We start from the raw sequence: 6,665 nt of genomic DNA, 5'->3' as shown, positions 1-6,665 counted from the left end.
GAAGATAAAAATCTTATATTCTTAGTAAATTTTGCCTCTGTTTAACATTTCTGTCGAAGACAGCATGTTTTATTTATACATTTGACGTATTGTCTGACGTACTCAGCGGTATTGAAAGCATATATGACTTGCTGTTAGCATATGATGCACAATTTTGAAATCAGCTAAATAACTTCTATTGTATATAAAAAGAAGTAAAATACAGAAGATAAAATGGCAAAAGTTAAAAGTAACTCTTATGAAAGAAAAAAAAAATTAAACTTCTGATTAATATTCTTTATAAATTTAAAAAATAGCTTTTCATTTATTAGGTATTATTAATTAAAATGAAAATAAAGAAATTCACGGTGAATAATGAATTCTCAGTAAAAGTTTATTTCAAAGTTTAAGGTTCAACCTTAAATCGAAACCAGGAGCGACTGCTCTTGGTTTGATAATCAACAGCCAAAACATTGAATCGCACTAGTGTTTGTGATCGACATCCGTAGAAGCTTCTTGAACAGTTTCTAACCGCAGAATGGTGAATTTTTGAAAATATTCGTATGCTTTGACGCTACATTTTGAAAGCCTGCGTCGCAACTTCTTTTCGCTTTATCACAAATGTTATGGTAATAATTTGCTCAGCTTTCGAATGTATAGCAACAAATTTTACTGGATTAAAGCAAACGATTTACTGCATAGAAAATAGTGTCCATTGCAAGGCGACATTCTAGGAGAAAAATAGGTTTGCTGGAATTTGTTAAAAAATTAATTGTAAGTATTTGTAAATGCACTGTGTGTGTTTTTATGAATTCATGAATGGTCTATTGACAACATTAAAATTTCTTGGAATTAATGATGTTGGTTGTGGTTAGTATAATGATTTTCCCTGCCTTTTTTCTCCAATTCAAAAAGGGAAATAGCAGTACCTTGGGTGCGCAACGGAATTCCAAAAACAATTGAAATTAATTTCAACTACCATAAATATATACTGTATATAATTTTTAACTGTATCGTTCGCAAAAGTATTTGGCAAGAAAAATAACTCAGAGAAAAATCCAAACAGAAGTGGCATTCATTTTAATTCCCGCAAATATGCTATCTATACAAGCTAAATAGTTTTACTAATAATATTACTCAGATCGCTTCCAAAAATATTCGGCAATATTTGTGACTCTTGTATGTTAAATCATAGCAAACGTATCAGAAAGAACTGACAATATGAATGCCACTTCCAAACATTATGCCTCATTCCCTGAGAAGTATCTACAAATATTTTAGTCGTTTTACACGTTTCTTATTATCACTTTGTGTTGCAGAACTCTACGTAAAGATGGGACAGAAAATGGTTCTGCATTCTAATAAGGTTATTCAGTTTACTGTAAGCGAAATTAGAGAATAACATTGTACCTGTATAGCAATAAAAATGAAAAATTTTCGATTTAAGGTATTTTGCTTCTTTTTTAACACCCAAAACTACGCAAAATTAACGGTAAAAAATGCGTGCTAGTAATATAGAATTTATTTTAATCATGCATTACTTTATGTTAATTATTTCCTGTACGTCTTAACTTAAGTCACCCACTAGAATGCAAATTAGTTCAAGCTGAATATAGAAAGTTGTAATATAGAAAGAATAGTGTGGCAACTTTTACTAGTAGCCTTATTTTTGCCTGAGAAGAACCATCCATTTAGCTTGTTCCCATCGTGGCGTATTCTTTTATCATGCTATATATCGCTTATCCGTGCTCCATGTGTTATTTCTGCATGAAGTATTTTTACGGAACTCATAAGCGTTCGAAAATGGTTAATTGGACCTATACCAAGATAGCGATAAAACGCGGGGTCCCGTTTCAGAGAACCTATTGTTACATTATTTTTCTTCGTTTACGTTACGAACGTACGAGGTTCGTGCGGATTTGGAGTGAATAACTACAACAGCACTCGATGAAGCGTCGAAACACACTTTATTTGCAAGTATTATTCAGAACAGCTCAATCACCTTTACAGTCGTCGAAGAATTACTATAAACACGCGGACACAATCAGCGACACAGCCTCCAGGCTATCAGGCTATAACGGTGGAGACGGCTTCACTGCAAAGCACCAGAGTACAGCTCCCGACTCTGCTCGGTCGTTCTCGGAACTCCACGTACTCTCGAGACTCTCCACGCTACAACTCGCGATGCACTCGACGATACACTAGAGTACAGCTTCCGACTCCTCGCTTCAACACACTCTCTCGACGATACACTAACCGCGATATACTAAGAGACTTTCGGTGCACTCGACGACCCACGCGGCACTCGCAGACCGAATGTCAACTCGATTGTCTCCGTACGGACTAACTGACTCAATACTTCATTCATTCCATTTACCTCTATTTATAATGGTCTTAGTCTGCATGGATTTGCAGGCTTTTTGCCAGTTGTCTTTCTGTAAGGCATCCTGGAGGTAAATTTAATCTAAGAAGGTGTCACATAGACAGAATGTGAATTACTAGAAAGAAGGTGGCTCTTTGCCACTGAGATGAAATCTTTCATCGTGGGGGTGGTGCGACATGTGAATTGCATATAGTATGCAAGTACAAAACAATTTCAAGTAATGAATATAATGGAAATGAAGCATTACAGTATTTACATGAGAAGTTGAAGTCCATTGGATGGTCTCATGCATACCAGCAGGGTTTATATAGCTTTTGACTTGTGTTCGAGAACATTGTGGGCTAAACCGGTAAGAATTCGTTCCAGAAGGTTCTCCCTCCGTCTATAGCATATCACTCATTTTGTCGCCAAATAGGCGTTTTCTCGCCAAATGTGGCAATCCTGCCTGCGTATTTTTACTTCCTCCCTAGGAAACGTAACCCGCGACTAACTTTGGCGATTTACGAGGTCTTGGCGAAATTGTGTGGCTAGCGCATGCGCAGAGATGGACGAACTATTGTGACCATATATCGTATTTTGTAGCGCGAGACTTGATCCCCGATGTTTTTGGCCGATATTTCGTAATGGCGGCTTATATGTAATTGTGCATGTGTGAAACATAATTACTGAAGCAGCAAACTTCATATGTGATTAGTGGGGGGTATTAAATAAAGAAAAATGGCGGTTCATTTTTCAATAGAGTGTACTTACGGGTGCTTTTTTTTTATGGTTTGACTATGTGTCGAGATATTGGCAGTTACTAGCACTGCATATGGTTAGCATGGTCGCATTACAGTAAAGATACTGAAGTGACAAAAGTCATGGGATAGCAATATGCAAATATACAGATGGCAGTAGTATCGCATAGAAAACGCATAAATGCGAAGTGCTTTGGCAGTGCTTTCATTTGTGTTCAAGTTATTCACGTGAAGAGGCTTTGACGTGATTATGGCCGCACGACGAGACTTTGAAGGCGGAATGGTAGTTGGAGCTAGACGCATGGGTCATTTCATTTCGGATATCGTTAGGGAACTCAACACTCCGAGATCCACAGTGTCAAGAGTGTGCCGAGAGTATCTAATTTCAGGCATAACATCCCACCATGGACAATCGCAGTGGCCGACCACCTGCACTTAACGACTGAGACCAGCGACGTCTGCGTAGAGTTGTGAATGTTCACAGACAAGCAACGCTGCGTCAAATAACCGCAGAAATCAATGTTGGGCGTACGAGGGACGTGTCCAATAGGACAGTGCGGCGAAATTTGTCTTCCTTGGGCTATGCCAGCAGAAGACCGACTCAAGTGCCTTTACTGACAGCACGACATCGCCTGCAGCGACTCTCGTGGGCTCGTGAGCATATCGGTTGGTGCCTAAACGAATGGAAAACCGTGGCTTGGTCAGATGAGTCACGATTTCAGTTGGTAAGAGCTGTGGTAGGGTTCAAGCGGGGCGCAGACCCCACGAAGCCATGGACCCAAGTTGTCAACAAGGCACTGTTCAAGCTGGTGGTGGTTCCATAATGTTCTGGTCTGTTTTTATATGGCATGGACTCGGTCCTCTGGTGCAACTGAACCGATCATTGACTGGAAATGGATACCTTCAGCTATTTGGAGATCACTTACAGCCATTCATGGACTTCACGTACTCAAATAACGATGGGACTTTTATGGATGTCAATGCGGCATGTCACCGGGTCACAATTGTTCGGGATTGGTTAGAAGACCATTCTGGACAATTCCAGCGAATGATCTGGCCACCTAGATCGCCCGACATGAATCCCATCGAACATTTATGGGACATCATCGAGAGGTCAGTTCGTGCCCAAAACCCTGCACTGTCAATACTTTCACATTTATGGACGTCTATAGAGGCAGCATTACTCAATATTCCTGCAGGGGACTTCCAACGACTTGTTGAGTCCATGCCACGTCGAGTTGCTGCACTTCGCCGGGAAAAAGGAGGACCGATAAAATATTAGGAGGTATCCCATGACTTTTGTCACTTCAGTGTATACTAGGTATATACGGGAAAAAAAAAAGGCTTTAGATGAGCATGAGCTTATATGATAGGATAGCAATGTAGGTAGAGGTGTTTTTTTTTCGGCGTATGGAATGCTGGAGTTGTACGTCACATGTCTCAGCACCTGTGGTATCATACCTTTCCTGTAAATTTGTGGGATTTAGTAAACCATGATATTTTATAATGATTATATTTGGTTGAAAGTGAGCAATAAAATAATAATAATTCTTTCTAATTTAATAATTACTATTCTTACTTTAGCCTATATAGTTCAGTATTAATAACTCTATAACTATAAAATGTATATATTTACTTATTAAATAATTCTGTTAAGATATGTATTGTTTCTTATAAAATATCAATAAAAAGTGGATGTGTAAAAAGTTAATAATTTATTCATTTTAACAGTTTTTATTTAACTCATTTCATTTTCCTTTGTCTAGTTTTTAACATATACAAACTCTTACCAAGTGTGATATATTTTCCTTTATATATATATGGGGACATATCATGAGTGGCATTATATTCAAAATATGTATTTAAGTTTTAGAGGAAAATTCAATCTGAGAAATAGTTTATGATGTAAGAAATGTTAATCAGAAGTAACATAGTTAGGTAATATATTTTGAAAGATCATTTTAAGTAATTATTACATTTATAAGTGTTAGGTTTATTTTAGATTTTAATATATGCTTGAGTAATTTACTATTACTATCCCTTTAATAACAGATTTAAATAAATTATAAATATATCTTTTCTTACTTATACATAAGTAATTATCATTTCTTTAACTTTTTGTTCATTAAGAGACTGTTAGTTTTCACCCTTTAAAAAATTCTTTTATTTATAATTTAATAACTTGTCCTAATAAGACATAAAAAGTATATTTTATAAATCATACTGATAGTGTTCCATTTAAAAACTGTTATTAGAAATGCAGGTACTTTTTCTGTTATATGGGCACTGCAAAAAACAGTGTTAAAATATGTGATAACTAGCTGAAGATTAGCAACTATGTGATCAGCTAAGTCATCTTGGTTTTATGAGTGAACTGAGCCAAATATTCATGTGTTATTATTTGTTTATTACACTTTCTTATTCTCATTAAAAAATATAATTTACATGCCGTAGAGCTTGTGTTGTGTATTTTTCCAATACTAATCGCTGCATATCTCATTATCAGAGTCATAATCAGCATTTTCATCCCATCATTTCAATATCTTTTTACTTGCCTCGATTTTAAAAGTGTGCTGTTGTCTAGATTTTTTTTCGTTATCTAAAAGCTATAGTTTATATGCTGAAAAAGGAATCCTGTGTTTGGCGCATATGTCCTATTGAGCTTTGCGCCATAAATCTACTACCACCACCACCAATGCTAATCGTAGTCTTTGTTCATTGGAATGCAATATATAAAGCATTTGTAATGAAATCTAGAAAGTGTTCCTTTTGATGTCATTTCAAAACAGAAGACGTATTTTATTTCCCAGTCCTCTATGAAAGCATGCAGAACCTATTTATCGGGCCCTGTTTGACATTCTCATTCTGAGCATATGTCACAAAAATTAAAAAATTTATGCACGATGTTCCATCGATTTAATTTAATATCTGCTGGACTTGTTTTTGGCTGTGCTAAGTAGCATTTCCTAAACAACAAAACGTTGTTCAGACTATGAACATCCTTGAAAAAGAAACTGTTACTGCAATTTTTATATCCCGTGTATAGCATGGCTTTATACTGACTGCAGTTAGAGATATAGTACAAAGATCTAGAATATTCGTGACATTGGCAATTTCAGATTTGGGATTTTGCTGCATATTAGATCTTAAATCCAGTAAGATGTGAATTATAAAATTAAAAATATGAAATGGTGATTTGTGAAATAACAAAGTCTGTATGACCTAAAGGGAATCAAAATAAAAATTAAGAAAAAAAAAAAAAAATAAAAAAAAAAAAAAAAAAAAAAAAATTGAGGAGGAAGCAGTAAAATTATTACAGAATAAAGGGATTCCTCATAGCTGAAAATTTTGTAAAAATAATCCTGAAATGATGTGTTTTACTAATTACGATACACCAAAATAAAGTTTCAATCTTAGATCTTGCCCAGAAAAAAAGTCTCAGATCTCGCACTTGGTTTGAAGGATCGCATTTAAATTTCGGACCACCAGCGGCCGAATGGTAAAAGTCGCTGAACACTGGTAATTCGGTCTGACGTTCGAATCCCGCGAACGGGCTGGCTGCATGG

The sequence above is a fragment of the Stegodyphus dumicola genome, chromosome 3 (assembly GCF_044657685.1).
Source record: "Stegodyphus dumicola isolate Sdum_Otavi_A_Nest chromosome 3, ASM4465768v1".
In the NCBI taxonomy this organism is placed as follows: Eukaryota; Metazoa; Arthropoda; class Arachnida; order Araneae; family Eresidae; genus Stegodyphus; species Stegodyphus dumicola.
The sequence above is the reverse complement of the archived record's forward strand: the minus strand, read 5'-3'. Positions refer to the sequence as shown.